At 41.6% G+C, this 21,250-nt stretch overlaps 1 long non-coding RNA gene across 1 annotated transcript in view; it reads left to right on the top strand.

Annotated features, from left to right (window-relative positions):
* The first annotated feature begins 8,899 nt into the window (after positions 1–8,899).
* The window catches only part of LOC142599906 (uncharacterized), a 28,066-nt gene continuing 15,715 nt past the window's right edge, over positions 8,900–21,250 (top strand). The window contains exons 1-2 of the long non-coding RNA XR_012833359.1: positions 8,900–8,963; positions 17,376–17,466. This is a non-coding gene — a long non-coding RNA (uncharacterized LOC142599906). The remainder of the gene's footprint in view (positions 8,964–17,375; positions 17,467–21,250) is intronic.

Genomic DNA, 21,250 nt, shown 5'->3' with positions numbered 1-21,250 from the left:
ATTATTTATTAATAATAAGGATGATATTGGCATCCTTGAGCAAAATAATTATTTGGACCTAATTGAATAGCCTCCCTCCTTTTGCAGTTCCTGCCTGAATGTATTACAAGTGAATGTTTGAGCCCCGAGTTTGGGTGCTAGGTAGCTGGATCTCTGTATGTGTTAGAGGTGGTCCAAGGGTGCAGTGATGGACCAGCCCCAGGGAAGCAATGCCAAGCCAGAGATGTGGGCCATGCTGAGTACTGCCACTCCCGTGTCCATCTGTCATGGAGCCAAGTCACTGGGTTTGGCCATAGACCTTTGCCTGTTAGGATGGAGTACCTATCTGAGATGCTGAACTCTTACCAGCAGAGGAAAAAATGGCCTCACTGGATCCTCTGTCTCTCCTAGGCCTTGCTCCTTCTTGGAATAAAGAAAGAATGCTGCAACCGTGACCAAGGGGGGCTGTCCTGGCTCAGCCTGAGCACCATAGTCCTGCAGGCAAAGATGGAAAGACCAGAGCAAGATTGCTGCCTGCCTTTCTCTCCATGGTGCGGTAGGCCTCCTGCCCTACACTGGTGGTTTTAAATCCCTAATTTGAGGATTTATCATGGAACAGGATGCTGATCTCGGTGTGTTTAGAGGGTAAACTGGCAGTCCCTGACATGGACAGGAGACCGTTGCAGGACATCAGTGGATAAACAAGAGATAAACAGAGGATGAAGATGTACTTTCTGCCCTGAAGAGCTCACAGTCTATGTACAAGGCATGAGAAAACAGCAGTATAGAGGAAAGTACATCGAAATGACCCAGAATGGACTCCAGATGCCGTGGGAGTTTATGTGGATTCCTGCTAGTCTCTCCTTGATGTGCCCTCTGCAGGTGTGGGTCTCACCCCACCCCATCCCAGGTCAGTGCCACCACAGCTGTGTACTGAAAGACTTGTGTATATTGCAGAGTGGATATTTCTGCGGTGCTACTCAAGTGCTACACTGATAGAAACCATCTGATATGTTTCCTTTGGTGTTTTACTCACAACACAGACTGGCAAGAGCCTCCAGTGGGGTGGAGCAGGGCACTGCAGGTGTTCTCAGCAGCTCCTGCCGGTGCATGGGAGAGCTCATTGGGACCATCAAGCCCGAACCTCCTCCCTTGCCCAGGAGGGCCTGCTGGCAGTGGTCCCTTCCCAGGCTGCTCTGGGGTAGGGATGGGAGTTGAGGGGTGAACAGAACACATCCTGCACAGAGCTGCCAGCAGCGGTGGCCTGGGGGAAAATGTCATTTGACATCTTGGAGGAGTGCCCCTGACTTGGGAGGGAGTTTTCATCTTGGGGGCATAACATTGTCAGCAAAGCCTGTGGTGCAAGGGGTTGCATCCCAGACACTGCTAATGTTCCCCTTCCCTCCCTGTCTTCCTAGTGCAGCCTTTTAGAGCATTATGGGAATATGGCTCAGTTCAGGAATTGTCCTGGTGTTTCGTTACTCCTCAGTCCCCTTGCTAGGCTGACTGCATCCTCAGCCTGTACCTCTTGTCCTCAGTCCTTCAGATTCTCCCCTTCTCTTCTGCCCTCACTCATGGAAGAAGATAATATTTATTCCTTAAATGTAACCAGAGGTTAGGAAATCCTCCAGTCCAACCAAAGTAAATCTGTTCTTTCACATGTAACCTTTGTCTTCCTGTGCTCCACTCCCACGTTTTCTCTCTTTTGACTAGATCATGGCAATTTTCTGCAAGAGACAGCAGGCTCCTGCAGAGCAGCAGATATAGCCATTGGGCACTTCTTAGTCAGCAAAGGATGGCAGAAAGTAGGGATGTGGTGACCTTGGGGGGATTATAGCTATTTGCACAGCATGGATCCTAATAAGGCAGGAAATAATTAGTCCTGTCATCCCAAACTCATTCTTACTGAGACAGCCCTGAAGTCTCTGTCGCATATCTTGGTTGCAGACCAGATGATCTGTCTGCTGACACCAGAGAAATGTTCTTCTTTCTCTCAGCAGCGTCTAGGACATTATTGATCCTGTTGTGATACAAGGCTTATGTTAGATGCCACACCATGTTAATACAACATGTTAGAGCCATGTTGCTTTTCATATTGCTTTACTAGCTTAGGTGAAAGAAACTTAGTTTATTAACAAACTGCTATGTGTTTCTTCCCACTATCAGTTCTAGGACAAAATCCCTAATTCCCCTGTTTTTATCTATTGAGCGAAAGGCCCAGATGCAATACAGGGCTCCAGGGAGTGATTGTTGTCCTACCTCAGAAAGGAAGAGAGAAGAGGAATGTTATAATTACTTAGCTCTTGGTCTAGTTGATTTAAGAACACAATGGAATGTTAATAGACTTTCTATGCTGATTAAATCCCATCGTAGCTTTCCTAAGGTAGTATTAAGTGCAGTGAATTACAGAGGTAATTCACACACTATTTTAAAGTAGTTAATGATATTTCTGTAAAACAAATAATTATTTGATTTTTAATGCAATGAAAATTGTAAAAGGTCATGCAGTATTCAATTTAATATATTTTCCTTGGGAATAAAATTGTAAGATTTACCACCTGTTCCACATTCACTCAGGTTTTCTCTGCTTGCTTGCTCTCCTCTGGGCTCCAACTGTCTGTGGATCAGCAGCCTCTTTCCTTTCCTGCTTCCCCTAATGTGTTTCCGGGACACAGTTTCTGTGTTTCTTACCCTTGTGGGTCTCTGCAGCCCATGGACTAACAGTGAAATCTCAGTGGTCTGTCTGCACCCATTTCTCCATGTGGGTACTTTGGGGATTCAATGTAAGTTTCTAAGGCATATAATAAGTTCATACTGCAGACAGGCTTTGCACAAGGCTTAAAAATATCCTAAAATCATTTAAAAATGAATTTCTAATAAAGAAATAAAGGAATTCAAACTGAAAGATGTAACCTGCTTGCCTTCCGTTCCTTGGTTTCCTCTGTCTTCTGAATTTTTTCTCAGGCAGTCAGAACAAAGACTCTTCTCAAAAGTCCCAGTTTAATTCTGAAGAAGGGTGGCCTCACTTCAGAGTGACCCCACCTCAGCATGCCTTTTCTGGCCTTGCTGGGTTCCATGGTTACACTGGGTGTCATACAGAAGTCTGTTCATCTTTCCTCCTCCCCTTCCTTCTTACCCCTTTTACCATCAAATTAAGCCTGGTACATGGTGTTGGGGACAATTTCGGGATCCTATATGGTGTATAGTGCAGATGTGCTGTGTACCTCTTTGACCAGTGGTCCTGATTACTTGCCATTGCAGGGATTCAAAGGAACTTTGCAGACCTTTCATCCTTTATCAACACCTTTCTTTCCTGCTGTCTAGGGTAGTTTTCAGATTCTAAAACATGTCAGCAGCCACTTCCAGCCAGTTGTCTTTAGCACACAAATTGTCTGGTCAAAATAAATGCCTTTTTTCCTTGGGCAGAGAGCCCCTGTGAAAGGCATGGTCTCATGTCTAGGAGCCTGTGCTGCGCTCACTCCCTTTCCAAACGTCCCGTCAGGCTCAGCTCAGCTCCTTGTCTCCCCTAGACTGCAGAATTTAGTCCTGTTGCAAAGGGAAATTAATTTCTGATCCTGCTCCCTGGGCATCTAGAAGACCACTGTGCCCTCAAGTCAAGCTAGAATGACAGTTTCACATCCCAGAAACCCTCCTTTCTGCTGGTGTGCCAAGGAGACAGAGCTGAGCGGTTGTTTTGCTCTGTGATACTGTGCCTTGCTTTGCTTTCAGTAGCACTCTCTTCCCCTTCTTCAGCTTGGCTGCAGTGCATTGTAACAGTGTCTGCCTGTGTTAATTATAACACAGAAGCCTGTGGAGATACAATGACTTCAATACTTCTTCATATGTTCAAAGGACTGGTGCATAGTTATTTCTACTATCACACATTACATTTGTGCTGAATTTCAACAGAAATTGAAATAACGCTTAATGTCACACCTTTGCCAGGAAGGGAGAAGACCCAGATGGATTGGAGAGGACAATGAGTTATAACAGATGAAGGGATCATCACAGTGCAACGTTCTGCTGCAGTGTAAGTGAAAACTTGCATGTTCTTGTCACATGAGGATTCCAGCCACTGCTTTCTTTTCCTAGGTTTTAACAAGGGGTGAAATCTTAGTTCCACTGTAGCTGAACACAAAATGCTTTTTGGCTCCCATGGAAGTAGTTTTTCTCTTCAGAGACTTTCATGATCGTTGCAGGCCATATCCAGCTTCTGCTTTTTCAGAAATGAATCTTTCAGTAGTCTTTGTAAATCATTAAGTACCTTTTGAATTCACAATCTATTGCCTGCAAATCCAGCTGTCATAGGACATCTGAAAACATAGGAGACAAAACCATTAATGGTTTTAAAAAAATCTTGGCATAATCTTTTTTTTGGCATACTCTCCTTTTGGCGTATTCCATATAGAGAACAAGAATGCATTCAGCTTTCCCTCATTGACACAAATTATTTAAAAGCACCCTCATCTGTTGCTTTACATAGTCCCCTGTGGATGAGCATTTTTTGTTTATTCTAGTAGTCAAAATAAAATTTACAAACTAATTTTTTGTTGTTTTTCCTCTGGCAACAAGCAACCATGATTTCAGCACTAATTTTCTTCACTTATTTATGAAGCTTCAGATTGTTTTTGGAAATGTTTATGCTACAAGTTGTATAGTAATTAGTCATCTCATTCCACAATCTTTTCAGAAGTGTTGTTTACAGAAAATGAGCAAAACTCTTCTAGTGAGTGTCCACATAAGGATGTGAGGCACACTGCTGGCCCAGAGAATAAACCTCTCGGACTGAATGGCCTCTTCTGCTGTTTACAGCCTGGCATGAGCTCTGCAGCACCAGCCTTCTCCAACAGGCTCTTATCTCTGCAGATAAGCGAGAGAGAAGGGAAAACATGTCAGGTGGGTCAATTCACAGGTTTTAAATTTTTTTTTTTTTTTTTTAAGACTGAGGATAAGAAGTGGAAAGAAGGTGAGAGAGGGAAATAACTCATTTGTTTCCAGCACTGGAGAAAACAGATTGATAGTTTCTTAGTTATCTTATGTGTAGCACAAACCCAATGGCCAGATATAGCAAGAAATAGACTTCATTAAAGAGAAATAAATAAAACATTAAGGTGGGTTGTTGTGGGTTTTTTGGCTCTGTAATTACACAGGACAAAAATGAAAATGAAAAATAAGCTAAGATTGTTGAATGGAAACTTTCTATATGTTTTTGATTACCTTGTGTTGACAGCTTTTCAGATTATCGTGCTTCCCATGCCAATTTGCATTGAATTCACAGAAAGAATTTATGAAGTACTGTCTCATCTCTAGGCTGGGTGTTTCATACATTTTCATTAGGCATACTGCATTTTAACAGAAACATTGTCTCTTGGAGAAATTCCCTTCCCTTTCCAAACCTTATGCCTCTGATGACAAGTACAGCTCACACAATTTTTAGATACAGTTATAAATTTATAAATCAGTAGTATATTGCTCATTGTTTCAGTCTGAGGTAAAAATTTGTTAATTTTATTTTCTTCCCTTCAGTCATTCTTTTCTGTCCTTTTGGCAGTTGACACACATTTTTATATTAGCTGGTTGTCCCTGTGACCATCTTCCCCCTTGCCCATGCAGGTTTTTTCTTAGGTCTCCTCACTTGGCTACCATGGTGTCCAGAGACTCACGTGTGTTTTACTCCTAGGCATTGCTGTTATGCTGGTGGCTTTCTTCCTTTTCTCACCTGCAATGCCTAACTAGCACACTTTTTTTATAGCAGCTTGTTGCTGTACAGACTGGGGTAATTTATTTGTATTTTGTCTTGTTCGCACGGAGTGGTCCTGGCCTGTGCCTGTAGCTCCTTAGCTGCCACAGCAGAGTACTTGTATTGCTGTTATGAATGCCTTAGGTTGATCAGGGTTATAGTAAAAGATTTGAGACAGTAAGTCAGAAAATAATAACATCATAAACAAGCCTAGCTTGTAAGTGACATCTGAGCTAACTGCTCTTAAAGCAAATACTTCAGTTCATATGTTGTCAGTGGAGCAAAGTCACATCTTTGAAACTGCCAGAGGCAGGACCTCCTGCACTTGACAGCTAAGCTTAAGCCCACATGAGATTTCTCTGGAACCCTTCAACAGCACCTGCCTCTCCATCGATTAGAGCAGTTAGGCTTATATTGGAGGACTGCTCCATCAGACTCTTACAATTAGATTTGCAAGCCAGGGAGCTAAGTCACAGAGGTTTGATCTGAGCTGGGTTTTCAAAAGTGTTCCATACTGTGTTGGGTACAAGCACACTCTGAAGAATCTCAGTGTAGAGTAAAGGTCCCCAGTTTATAAGGAGTTTCTGTTCAACAGTCCTAAATTCCAGGAAAGCTAATATCATCTGCTTTAATGTGCCCATTAAATTTTTTTTCCTGCTTGTTAACATATTAATAAATATTAATTGATGTACATTCAGCTTGGACCCTTTGGCTAGCACTGACTTCTTCCAGATATTAACTTCTTTCTAATCATAGTCTTCTCTCTCTGACCCCTCTGGATCTCAGTCAGAGTTTCACATTTGGAACACCTTGTACATTTGTACACGGATAACGCGATACTTAGGTACTTTATAGCAAAGCCACAAGTTCTAGTAACCAAGGATTTTCTGAAAGCTTGCAATTCAAACAGGGAAATGTCAGCATCATTTGCGTTTTCTTTTGAATCAATGTAATCCAAGATAAAGTAAAATCAATTTAGCAAGATTTTTAATACCTGTCGGGCTTAAAATATTTTAACATATCATTTCTGGTTTACTGATTCCTGTCCATGAAGCTTGTACGCATCCCAAATAATGCCTAAAATTATACGGCTTAAATCCAGCTGGTTTTATATACAATGTAATCAAATAAAAAAGACTAAAGCTCAAAGGGTGCTGTAAAAGCACAGACTTACTTATTCAGTCTTACAAATGGGAAGTTATAGACATCCAACCTAGAGATAAAAACATAAATTCTTTAAGGTTTATATGTCCAGAGAAGTAACCTGTAAAGTCACCAAAGAAACTTTAAGGTATCTGGCTTTAATTTGCTGGATGACAAATACTGCTTGTTACACTTCCGTAGCAATTTCATGTGGAAACTACATTGCCTTAGATATATATGCTGCTACTGTTAATGGCAGGTTTCACTGGTTTAGGTGATGGGAAGATTCTCTGTTTGCTCTCACTGTTTTTCCAGTGAAAAAGCTATCAGTATACCAGGTGAAAAAAAGAAGCTCCCTTCCAATATCTGGCTGTGTCATATACAAATCCAAGGGAAAGAAAAACAAAAGAAAGACCCTAAAGATCATCTAGTTCCAACCTCCCTGCCATGGGCAGGGACTCCCTCCACTAGACCAGGTTGCCCAAAGTCCCATCCAACCTGGTCTTGAACACTTCCAGGGAGGGGGCAGCCACAACTGTAGGCTTCCTGCTTGTGTCTGAGTTTGTCCAGGAGCTCCTTGTTCATCCATGCAGGACTCTGGGTGGTTTTGCCTGACTTCCTCTATGTTGGGATACATTGCTCCTAAGCTTGGAGGAGGTGACCCTTGAATACTAACCAGCTTTCTTGGGCCTCTCTTCCCTCCATGGCTTTGTCCCACGGTATTCTACCAAGCAGATCCCTGAAGAGGCCTAAGTCTGCTCTCCTGAAGTTCAGGGTAGTTACCTTGCTGTGCACCCTCCTCACTGCCCTGAGGACCTTGAACTCCACCATTTCATGGTCACTGCAGCCAAGGCTGCCCTTCAGCTTCACATTCCCCACCAGCCCCTTCTTGTTGGTGAGAATAGGTCCAGCATGGCACCTCTCCTCATTGGGCCCTCTGTCACTTGGAGGAGGAAGTTATCATCCACACATTCCAGGAACCTCCTGGATTGCTTATGCCCTGCTGTGTTGTCCCTCCAACAGATATTGGGGTGGTTGAAGTCCCCATGAGGACCAGGGCTTGTCAATGTGAGGCTGTTACTATCTGTCTAGAGGGCCTCATCCGCTCAGTCTTCCTGGTCAGGTGGCCTGTAGCACATCCCCACTATAATGTCCCTGCCCTCCCTTTAATCCTGACCCATAAACTCTTGATCAGCTCCTCACCCATCCCCAGGTGGAGCTCCATGCACTCCAGCTGGTCACTGACATAGAAGGTGACACCCCCTCCTCATCTCCCCTGCCTGTCCTTCCTACAGAGCCTGTATCCTTCCATCCCAACACTCCAGTCACAGGAGCCATCCCACCACGTCTTGTGATGCCAGTGAGATCACAGCCCTGCAGGTGTGCGCACGTCTCCAGTTCCTCTTGTTTATTCCCCATGCTCCATGCGTTGGCACAGAGGCATTTCAGTTGTGCCCGATGAAGCTGACTGACTGGCTGGAGTGGCTGGAGTTCCTCTGTGCTGCCCTTCACGTGCTCTCCTGCTGACCTGTGATCCTTCTCCGAGCGCTGGGCATCTGTTGCTGGCACTGGCATCAAACTGGTAGGAGTGGGATGGGTTGAAGTTCCCCTCCTGTGGCAACTTTAGCTTAAAGCATTCTTCACTAGTTTGACAAGCCTATGACAGAAGATCCATAAATATTTCTTGTATAGATTTCCAGAGCTGGACTATGTGGGCTCAGAGCCCTATACTTAGAACCCTTGAGATTTGTGATGTGTGATCATAAAGGAACACTATAATAGGAGAGCATTTAATCTGATTTCACACCTTAGGAGAAGGAAGGAGCTTTGCTGAGAGTAAACTCAGATGTATATTATTCTGTAGTGATAGAAATCTATGAAATAGGAGATGGGATCTGAGTATTTTTACGTACTTGGATGAAAACCTATTTAGTTGTAAAAGCCAGTGAGGAAGAACTGGAGGCCAAGGTTTTGGTAATTTCTTTTTTGTCACCCACAGAGCTGAGAGCATATCCATGGAAACTTGCTGGAAGAGTGGTTTTCCGACAGAACAAAAGAGACAGAATCTGGCCCACTGAGCAGATATGCTCAGGAACACAAGGTATTACTCAAGTCCTCAGTGAATACAAACTTGGTATGGAAAGAAAAACTCTTGAGATGATAGATTGTTTGAATGGCACTACAACGTGACAAAGTTATCCTTATCCAAAGTTACCCAAAAGGAAAAACATGATGAGAATAGGTAAGAATGCATCATCTGAGATTTACACCAGACTACAGTGCTGGCAAAGACTTTCTGAGTCATGAAGTCCATGCTCCAGTTACTGCAATACTCAACCACATCATGTAATGCCTTTCATTAAATTATCAAGCTTCAATGTAAAAGCAGTTAACCTTTTTTCAAGGATACTCTTACGAATGGCTGTTTCAAAACCTCACAGCCATGATGAGTAGAAGCCTTCTAGTTTGCAAGCTGAATTTATCAATGGTCTTTTCATGTCTATTTTTTTCTAGGTCAATATTATCTTCCAGTTTTAATATCACCCCCCCTGCCCCATGTTTACCTTCACAGTGTAACTTTAAAGATAATAACAGATAATTCTTCCTGCCTTGGCTCTGGTTGGCTAAGTGCATTTTCTGGTGTAAGGTAGACTCTCCCTTACCTCATCAACCCTGTAGTCTTTCTCTTTATGAGTTGTTACTTGAAAATAACTTTTACGTGTTCTCAGTGACTAACAATCATTTAAGATTTTTCTAAAGCTGTGCCCTTATCCCATGAATTCTTTTATTTTATCTCATTTCATCCCTTTCTCTTACGGTTTATTTCCTTTTGTCTCTGTTGGGGTGGAGCTTCTTCCTTAACAGAGTCAGAACTATAGGTTACCTGGGGATGGTAAATTGGCATCAGGAGAAGTTGCTACTATGAGATGGCTGTTGTTTTAGTCAGCTGTAAAAAACCTTTGAAACTGCTTTATGTACCAGCAAAGTACACGTGTAATGTTATGAATAGAGGGGTGTTTGCTGACTTCATTGTGAAGGTATACCTGTCTGTGAGAGAGAGGCTAAGGGACAAAGAAAATGAGAATTGAGGAGCAAGGAATAACCAAACATGAGTGCAGAAACACTGAGATAAGCTTGGTGAGGGGATTTGAGGGTCCACATGTCAGGTGAAACATGTTTGGAGCTGTGAGCAAAAATCTGGTTTGGATCCCTGCAATGCAGGGGTAAATGGGGCTTTGCTTCACTTTAATTTTATTGCAAATAAATATCTCTGCAACAAAGACACTAGACTCCATTTTCAGTTTTTCTTAGTGAAAAGAACTTCGGAGATTTTGAACCTTGGCTAACTACTTGCAGAGAGAACATAATGTTGGCATGTGTGCAAACAACTCCTAATATTGCCTTTGAGTGCTGCTAGAAAAGGGATACAGAAGATAAACCTGATAAATGTTGGAAGCTGGTTTCACCTGAGTTCTTGACAGTGTGTTTACATTACACAACTCAGGGCTGCGAGGATAGCCATCTCTGGAGGTGGTGGCTCATGCCATCGTAGCTGTGTCAGGAGATCCAGCCAGGTCAGCAGTGCAGTCACAAGTCAGATACTAAAGGCAAACCTTTAGCGCTGTGTTAAATACAAGAGTGGACACCTACTTGGGCAGTGAGAACTGAGTAAGATTTCTGTTGCCAGAGGGGGACAGGCAGGTTCTGTTTATCTGTGTCTACCCCCAGATCTGATTTCAACTGCCAGAATGGCACAACAGCTTGGCCCTTGAAAGGAGATGACACATTTTTGGATTCTTTCTACTCCAAGTATTTAAGTGTCTTAGTGTTAGATATGATACCACCACTACAGCTGCATTTCTTTGTGGCTTTCTGTTGCCCTGATAGCCCTAAAATTATTTTACTCACTCATTTGAAATCCAGAAAGTGGAATTTAACAGTAAACTGTACTTGCAGATAGAGTGAGATTGAGAGGAAAATGAAGGGAAGTGGAATATGCTGTCAAACTTATCTTTGTGAAAGGGAAAATTGTTAAAGAATAGTTAACGCACAATAAATTAGATAAAATGATACTGAAGGTAATATTTTGGGGTCAGAATAATGTAATTGTTTTAAGATAAGTGCTGGTGCTGCAATGGTGAAATTCAAATGCTGGACTTTGGCAGTTGTACATCTCTGTTCAACTTGCTGACATTTTTTTTCCCCAGTCATTGTAGCTTCATTGTGTGTTTTCTTTCATCTGAAAAAGGTTCTTGATTCAAGTAAAAGACACCTGATAACATATCCCAAGACATATCCCCGAATCACAGTACTGAAGAGATCCAGAGAAGAAGCATTAGGAAAAGCTGTTAGAGACAAATCCTTGCCTCCCTGAAGCCAGTAGGAAAAACCTGTTGAATTGGGTGAGGAAAGAGTTCCTTAAACAGCAAGTGTAAATTACACATGTGATTAATCATCAGCCCTAATTCACCAGGACCTTTACTGAAGTTTCACAAAGTCAGAGTGAAGAAATCTTGTTTCAGTGCTTACTTCAGTGAAGAGGTTCATGGTACTGTATCAGGAAGGCAGATTTAGTATTCTGGGTCTCTTAGAGCTTCTTAGAAATTATGCAATACTTGTCTCAGAGCTTCTTAGAAATTATGCAATTCTTGGAAGTAATTTATTTTTCACCTCAGGTATATTTTAAATGAAATTATTATGAAAACTGAAATTAATTTGAAGTTTTCATCACTTTTACCCAATGAGGCTAAAAGTGTGATGTTTCAAAAGGAATACAGACAGAATTTGGCTGTGAAACTTAAAATGTTGCTTATAAGATTCCTCAGGTATTATTTCATCTAGCATTTGGCAGCTAATAAATCTTTTTAACTGAAAAGTTTTTTTTTCTGAAATTACCAAGAGATCTGAAGGAGAAGGACACTTCCAAACACGTTGATTTAACGGCTGGAGAGTCTCTTCATTGGATCATTACTGCCAGGAACAAGACGCTATTGTGTTGATTTGGAGTCATGGCAGGAGAACACAACAAAGATGAAATTTCAAGTTCTGCATCACACGTTTGCTGCAAAGATTTTAGATGTTTAGGAAGGGAATACTTCTCTCATCTGTTTTTCACATTGCTTCTTGTCCACCTACTTCTGAATTTATTTGGTGAATGCATTTAAAAATTATTTTGCCTCTTTCTATGAAAGAAGCACAGAATATGCAATAGTTTATTTTACTCAAATCAGTATTATGGTGAATTAGGTAATCATTCTGGTTTATTTCAGTGGAAAGCTATCCAAAAATGTAAGTACTTAACCTAAAGCCCAGTGTGCCTCCCCAGAGAGGTGGTTGGATGATGAAATTTGAAGAATTATGTTTATTAATTTGTAGGTTCAGAAGAGGAATTTAAAGTAAGTTCTGGGCTAGCTGTATAAAGTTTAACTTTTAAATCTGAAAGAAGTATCTAAATGTACCTGACATTGTCATGGCAGTACAGGTGCACAACAGCTATACTTTTGTAAATCAGGCTGCTTTTTCAGTATCTATCTCAGACTGGATGGGTGATTCTTGGTCTTACTTGAAAAGCATTATGACATCAAATTTCTCAAATTTCCACATAATAATAGCTGGAATGAGATGGATTCTTCCCTATTGTAGTTGCTAAAAATAACTAAGATACTGCATAACATCCATGTGGTCTGCTCTTAAAAGTCCACATGCTTTAGAGCCCCAAACGGAATTGCAGAATCACAGAATCACAGAATGGTAGGGGGTTGGAAGGGACCTCTGGAGATCATCTAGTCCAACCCCCTGCTAAAGCAGGATCACCCAGAGCAGGTTGCACAGGATCGTGTCCAGGCAGGTTTTGAATATCTCCAGAGAAGGAGACTCCACAACCTCTCTGGGCAGCCTGTCCCAGTGCTCGGTCACCCTCACAGGGAAGAAGTTTTTCCTCATGTTGAGATGGAACTCCCTGTGTTCCAGGTTGTGCCCATTGCCCCTTGTCCTGTCACTGGGCACCACTGAAAAGAGTCTGGCCCCTTCCTCTAGACACCCACTTTTTAGATATTTATAAGCGTTGATGAGATCCCCTCTCAGTCTTCTCTTCTCCAGGCTACACAGACCCAGCTCTCTCAGCCTTTCCTCATACGAGAGATGCTCCAATCCCCTCATCATCCTCATAGCCCTCTGCTGGACTCTCTCCAGTAGTTCCCTGTCTTTCTTGACAACCTCCTGCAGCACTACGTTGCAGGAGATCACTGTCTTCTGGGTAAAGAAGTATTTCCTAGTGTCCGTTTTAAACTGGTCTCCGACCAGTTTCAGCGAGTGCACCCCAGTTGTAGAAATGTGGGTTTTGGTGAATGACAACCTCACATTTGCCCAGCCCGCTGTGTCCAATTCTGTAGCTTTTCATAGTGTGCTAAAGAGGTAGGAAATAAACCTGATAAGCAAAAAAACCAGACAGTCCACCCCTAACATATGAAAAATTCAGCACAGGATCAGATGACCTCCAGGTGCAAAGGAGAGGCCAGGAGTGCATGAACAGAGTCAGCAGGAAGTGTGGGGCCAGTGACATCAGCAGTTAGATGGGTTCAGGCAACTTTTAGTGTCAGCCTGCATGCTTTTTTTTTTTTTTTTTTTGCCAAAGCAGTTGCAAGCATGGGTCTTCTGCATTCAGATCAACCAAGCAGCAAACTCTTATGGCATGCTTGCACAGAAATATGCTAGATGGTGTTAGACAACTGAACAGGAATCATTTCACTACTTCTGACAGGTTCAACTGACCTAGCAGTCCCTAACTTCATTTAGAGTCAGTTGAGCGAGAGTGGCCTGTCTCTGGCTCAGCTTACTGATTGCGTGTTGGAATAAGTAAAGCTGGGCAGCTGCTGTGCACGTTTCCCTGCGCTGACTGTAAGGAGCATCCTAGTTCAACGGAGCCATCACCACTGCGGCGTTGAGCCCCATCCCTTGGGTTTACCATATATACTACTGAAAGACTAATGGTGATGGGGTGGGACCTGTGAACTACTTCTCATAACATTGCATAGCTCTTCTCTGTTATTACTGACTGCTTTCTGCTCAACACTGCTAATATTCATTGCCTTTGTGCATAGCTCCAGGTAAGGCAATTTTCAGCTGCCTGCTAATATTAAAAAGCATAAAACTGTACATAGATGTTTTTTGGGTTTTTTTTCCCCTGCTTGAGTAACTTGACAATTTATGGGAAGTGGGAAAGGGGGTTGGGAATACAGACACTGTTATTCCATGCAAAATTTTTTTCTAGCAGTAAAGAGGCTTTAGAGGTTCCTACCCTTCCCTGACCACTGTAACCCCTGGGTTACAGTCAGACAGAACAGTCTTCTGTTCCCTCTGCTGCACTGATACAGCTGTTTGTGCACTGATGCACTGATAAGCAGAGCAGGCTGGGACTAAGAACATGCTAGCTCCAGGTCTGGCAAAAGCGTGCCCTGTGCCTCCCATGCACACAGCGCAAGGACCCTGTCCGCGGACAGCATGGCACCAAGGATGTGGAGCTGCTCCCTGCTCTTGCTTCCCATGGTCCTGCTTTTGCCTCATATCATTAGAAGCACTGTAGCCTCAGTTGTGTCTTCTCCCACCATCTAACACCAGAGTCAAGTGGTCAGCTACCAGCAAACAACTGATCTGCCCTATGCTTGTACATGGGCATCGGGTGATCTGGTGCCTTTTACAAATGTAATTCCCCAAATCTGTTCAAACAGGACATCATATCCTTATCCCCTTTTTTCCTAGAGCTGTAATGTAGCAAAGAATTTTGCCTCTTGTGTCCAAGTTCAAACGATAACTGAACCTGCCCCTGTTGAAAAGAGCATCTATAAGGAAACAATTAAAATTATTTTAATGATAACAAGGTCTGCTGACTAAGAGAACCAGGCTTTATCTAATACTCTGGTGGGAAAAAACCCAAAGCTGGCAATAGTTATGACAGGGTGTGGATCGACTGGTTATAAAAAAAGTACTCCCCAAAACTTTTTTGTACCTCTTAAGGTGTCCAGACTGAAACTAGAGTTTCTAAAGAAAAATTGTATACCCTTCTTATTTCTTGATATTTATGTCTAGGTACTGCTGCCAGTTAGTCAATGCACATGGAAACACTGGAAGAAAACTATTCTTGACAAGGCTTCTATCTTGAGGAACACCCTCTGTTTTCTTCCTGAGGTTTCATTTTATTATAGCACTAACAAATGAAGAGAAATGATTATGAATTGAAACCTTTCCCAGAATGGTTGCTGCAATTACTCTGTCTCCAAAGACACTCACACTGAAGCTTGTTTCACCTTACAAAGCCTTTTGATCCTATAGAGCTTTTCAGTCCTTTATAATGCCTCTTACCCTTCAGATGTGGGTGCATAACAGCTCGCTTGCCTCAGGAAGCAAGCAGAATCTCCTTTAGATCTGTCACCACATCACCAGCTTTGCCACTCTGTTGCTCTTGGATGAACACCTCAGCTTAAATGATCAGAAATCTGCAGAAAATCTTAACATTTTGACACAACCACAGCTCAGCTATGGAAAAAACAGCAGCGGTTTTGCTCAGTGTCTGGGACTGAAGGGTTTGTGTTGATTCCTTATCTCTGATGGAGAGACTCTCAGGATAACATTCATCAGACCAGATATAGACATCTACAATACAGATATTTTCAGCTAAGTTACTTGTACAGTCAATGCAGAAAGACAGACTTTTTTTTTATATTGGGAATCATTTAATCCAAAAGTGGAATTCTATGTGTGGTCAGACAAGTCACGCTCTCAAAGTCCCTATTTCTCTCCGTTCATTACAAAGGGAGCTGAGGGTGACAGGGGCTCAGGTACTAATGTTTACATTGCAGCTGTGTCAAAGGCAAATAAGATGGAATATATGCTTGGTGTGCACAGTCCCATATTACTGCAATTGAAAGTAAGGAACTAATGAAATGATGAGGCTGAAGAATCATTCTGAACATTCAATTCCTAAACCTGGCCATATGTTTTCTCTGAATTAAGTCCTGCTTGAGGTGCAGCTTTTTATTTTTTATTTTTTAAAAAATCTTGATTTAAAAGTGTCATTAAGATATATTGTAGTTGTTGGTAAATCTTTGCAGTACATCATTTGATTGCCCAAAGAAATGCCAGACTGGCTAATTCCGCCTAGCAGATTAACTTTGCCATATGCCTGTGAAGTCGTCCATCAACAAGCTTCTGTTCCCTGTGTAAATAATTACAGCCTTTGAACAACAGTACCACAATGTGCCTTTGAGTTACCTAGATTGAAGTAATTTATTGTGTCTTCCAGTCTCAGACAAGTTTTTCAGCCCTGTAATGGAGTGGTTTCCGAATGAGGCTTTGTTGTCCCCACTGGAATTGCAAACTCAGAAGTAAAAATGGCAGAAGGATGGCAGCTCTGCGAAGAGGGTCACAGGGGAAAAAAGCCCATGATCCACTGCTGTAATCATTCACAGAACTTTTCTCTGAACCTCCTCCAGCTGAGCAAACTTTGGCTTGAACCCAGCACCCAGCAGCACCATGCCAGCTGTGCAGCACTATGCCAGCTGTGCAGCACCATGCCAGCTGTGCAGCACCATGCCAGCTGTGTAGCCAAGGACAATGTTCATTTCTCCAGCTACCAGGTCAGTTCTAGAACTCAGGTTTGTCACATTGGTTATCTACCATGACCTCCTAGTCTTTCCCAGACATGTTTCTTCCAAGGATGGAGTGTCCTGTCATAGATTTCTGACTTCAAGTCTGGTGATATTTGAAAAACATGTTCTTCTTTATTTCACTTGAAGTGGGTAATATAACTCTTGATTATTATGATTATACCTCTAATCTTTGTGTTATTTGCAATCTCCAGCAGTAAGGGCTTGTGTTTTTAGTTCATTAGTAGGAAAGTCATAAGGCATGGGAAAACTGATCCTTGCAGGACCTCACCTGAACAATGTCTGCACAATGTGTGTTTTCCAAACACCTGCTGGCAGCTACATTTTGAAACCTATCACTTAGCTACAGGACCAGAAATATGTCTAGTTGCTTCTCAGCTAGAATTCCTTTTTTCTGTATCTTGAACACTTTAACATTAACATTTCTTTAAGACATTAAAAACCCCTAAAAATTCATTGTCATATAAAAGACCTTTTTATGTAGACTTGTACAGAGGAAGGAATACTATCTAGAATGATATTACTGGATGGTAGCACAAGTGGGATCTAAAGTCTAGATCAGCAAGACTTTGTACACTTAGAAAATAATGAGTTATGCACAGTGCCAAATGATGAATTATGTACAGTGCTGAATACTTTTAGATCTGGAAAAAAGTAAATCAAAATTTCATTTTAACATTTTTCTTTAAGAAATACCAACAGAACAGCAACTGAAAACACCTTTATAATCCTCGAATATTTCAATGGGCAATGAAGTATATTTTTCAACTAATTAATAGTTTTAGTACTGATACATGAATATGCTAAGTTTTAAATTATTTGCCTGTGCTCTGATAAATTGTTTTTCTCAGGAAAGAAAACACAGCTGAATTGCTGCCATTTGAAAATCACAGAGGAAATATGTGAATTACAATATGTGTTACTGAAGGAGAGCTGTAGTCAGTAAGTATTAACATTTAAATTCATCTGTACGCCATGAAAACAGATGTTTAAATACTTTCATGTCTGACTCAGCCTTTTGACCTTTCAGAGCAAACAAACCATGTATTGTTACAGGTCTTTTCACTAACATCTTAATAAGCCTAAAGTCATCAGTGCCTCTGTGAAAACCAAAGGAGAATGGGTTTCTTCTGTATCCTTGTTCAAAACAGCTTGCTTTCTGTGCCCTGTTTATTTGCCTGACTGTTACCTTTGAGAAAACTTCATTTAATCCTGCTTCATACAGTTAGTTTGTGAAGTGCATAACCTGTACAGCTGTTCATAAACTTTCCTTGTTGGAAAATGAAGGCTTTATTCAAAAAATATTTTTTGATTTTCACACAAACCACTCCAAACTTCAGAAATTTGTTTGAAAGAAAAAAGTAATATTTTGATCTTTTTATAGTGTTAATGTGGTGTTTCATCACATTTGGTGTTGGCTGTCCCAGGAACCTCTTTGCATTTCTATGCCCAGTACCAGAACTGCAAACTTGATTACTGTCACACACCATTGCCTGTGAGTGAACTGATTAACTGTGATAGATTGTGGTGAACGATGGGAGATGTAGTTTAGGAAACACACTCTGTCTAGACAGGAGGGTGGGATCACGAATTGTCCTATTAAGTACTCCTGTGAGGCATTGTGGCTGCATTTCAGAAATATTTTGGAACTCCTGTTTCAGTTTTGTAACTTTTTTGAAGTCTGAATATTTTCCGTAATGAAAACATCTCATTTTCTGCTTAGTGTTTAGACAGAACTTGAATAAATGGACCTCATTGTTAAGTAAAGCTCACCATCAACTTGGTGACTTGAGTCAAAGTTTTGACGGAATCAGGCCTTGATCATTACTTGTCAATACTCTTTCAATGATAAGACACAATAAGACAGCTTACAGACTACTTCCTAAGTTGCTTATGTGTATGTATATTATCATAATGGCAGAAAAAGGGGATTTTAAAAGTTGAAATATGCACAGTAAATTAGGTGAAGTCTTGGGACCATTACTGTTTAATATCTTCATCAATGACATAGACAGTAGGATAAAGTGCATCTTCAGCAAATTTGCAGATACACCAAGCTGAGTGGTGCAGTTGATGCACCTGAAGGACGGGTTGCCATTCAGAGGAACCCAGACAAGCTTGAGAAGTGGGCCCATGTGAACATCATAAGGTTCAACAAGGCCAAGTGCAAGGTCCTGCACATGGGTCAGGACAACCTCTGGTATCAATACAGACTGGGGGATGAAGGGATTGAGAGCAGCCCTGAGGAGAAGGACTTGGGGGATGAAAAATTCGACATGAACCCGCAATGTGCACTCGCGGCCCAGAAAGCCAACCGTATCCTGGTCTGCATCAAAAGAAGTGTGACCAGCAGTTCGAGGGAGGGGATTCTGCCCCTCTACTCCGCTCTTGTGAGACCCCACCTGGAGTACTGCGTCCAGCTCTGTGGTCCCCAGTACAGGAAAGACACGGACCTGTTGGAGTGAGTCCAGAGGAGGCCACGAAGCTGATTGGAGGGCTGGAGCACCTCTGCTATGAGGACAGGCTGAGAGAGTTGGGGTTGTTCAGCATGGAGAAGAGAAGCCAGAGAGGCTTATTGCAGCCTCTCAATACTTAAAGGGGACTTATAAGAAAGACAGGGACAAACCTTTTAGCAGGGCCTGTAGCGATAGGACAAGGGGTAATGTTTTAAACTAAAAGAGGGTAGATGCAGACTAGATATAAGGAAGAAACTTTTTACAGTGAGGGTGGTGAACCACTGGAACAGGTTGCCCAGAGAGGTTGTAGATGCCTCATCCCTGGACATGTTCAAGGCCAGGTTGGACAAGGCTCTGAGCAACCTGATCTAATTGAATATGTCCCTTTGCATTCCAGGGGGGTTGGACTAGATGACCTTTCAAGGTCCCTTCCGACCCAACCCATTCTGTGATTCTGTGATTCTGTGATTCTGTGATTCTGTAATTCTGTGATTCTATGATTCACATCACTGAAATTAGGCAGAATTTTGTTCTTGGTTGTAGTAGGATCAGAATTTAATTTTTCAAATGACTTCATAGAACTCATCTTATGCAAAGATAAGCCAAAATTCAGTGAAAGCATTCAATTCGGAACCAAACATTTGGTATAGGCCAATGCATTCTGTAGAACAGTTTTGTTCTGGCAACATTAGGGGCAAACATAACAACTAAGATATGAAGCACTTCATGCTCAAAAGGTCAGGTAACAGAAGACAAGAGTAAATTTGTATTAGTTAAAATGAATTATACGGTTAAATTGTATCCTATCATGCTATTTACAAACTCCAAGCTTCTTGGCATTTTTCCTAATTTTGTCTCTGTTTCTAAAGAATACTATATGCTTGGCCCCATGTCTTCCACCTTAGCTAAAGCTACATTCCAACACAATCTGTAATTATAATGTAAGACCATATTCAGCTGTATTTTCTCACAACAGAAAATTTTCTCTAGGAAAGGGGCAATGGGAGGTGGATACTATTAAGGTTTTAACTTTCTCTGAAAGAGAGTGGCAGAATATGACTTCTGGAAAATAACACATTTCTAATAAATTCCTTTTAAAAAGCACATAAATTCAGGTAGTTTGGCATGGGGATCCTTTGAGAAGTATATGCTTATTTTTGTACAGGAACTGGTGATACATTCTGCTTAGTGCAAGCAGGGATTCTGTGCAGATGTACCACCTCATGTCTGGTAAGGACTGTAGTTGTGCTAAACTCCTTCTGTAGTCAGGGACAGATATGAAGAGAGATATGTAGGAACACTTTACCACACTTTAGATATCTGATGTAGGTACCTTGTGAGTGTAGTCGATCCTGATGCAGATGCTTATTTCCGTCACTTGACAGTGAAAAGAGTCTGGAATGACCAGTTCAGATAATAAACATTTATATTATGGTTATCTAAAATTAGATGACCTGAGTCCTACTCATCCAAGTGCTAATTAATCCTCTCTTCTCATTTAATATGCAGAGACCCTAAGGTATCTATAGTATTAGATACCTTGCTTAAGTGCCTAAATTTGCCTACAGATCCTTTTCTGCAGGAATTAGCAATAGCAAATCTTTGTAACTCAGTAGAAGATGGTTATACAAATAGGGTGATGTAACCTGACAGAGAAAAAACAAAAGAGGATATTTTCCACTAATGCTAAATGGTTCCTGAGAAGCTGAAAAAAGGAGGAAACTAAACCAGGTGACTCAATTTTGCCACTGCCATAAGACAGGTCAAGACAATACTGAATCTCCATCTGGCTTATTGGAAAGAAATATGAGGAGAAGAGGGCAGGGTATGAAGGATCTCTTATTTGCAACCCATGGACATGTTCTCCCAGAAAGAGTAGCAAGGGTCCAGGGGTGGTTAGGGCTCTCCAGGCTGTTGTCAAAACAGAGAATGACCATGTATTCAGGTCATCTTCTTTGAACTGATGCAAGGGGCTATGATACAGATCTTTGCCTGCAACCTCTTGTGGCAGAGATTGCATATGTTATATTTTTTTATTCTAGCTTTTGTCTAATGTTAGGCACAGGGTAGCCTCCAAACCCTGGTGGTTGAAAACCCAACAGCCACAACAAGATTTTTTTCCTTAAATAAATTTCACAGAAATGAACTTGAACTGATTATTTAAGTAGGGAAAGCCAATCAGGCTGGTTTAATTGTGAATTGTAACTAGTTCATGTTGTATTTCCATTACCGTGCTATACTTACATAAATATTTTATATAAAACTGATAT

This window comes from Balearica regulorum, chromosome 1 (genome assembly GCF_011004875.1).
Source record: "Balearica regulorum gibbericeps isolate bBalReg1 chromosome 1, bBalReg1.pri, whole genome shotgun sequence".
NCBI classification, from domain to species: Eukaryota; Metazoa; Chordata; class Aves; order Gruiformes; family Gruidae; genus Balearica; species Balearica regulorum.
This window is presented reverse-complemented; position numbering and strand designations above follow the sequence as displayed.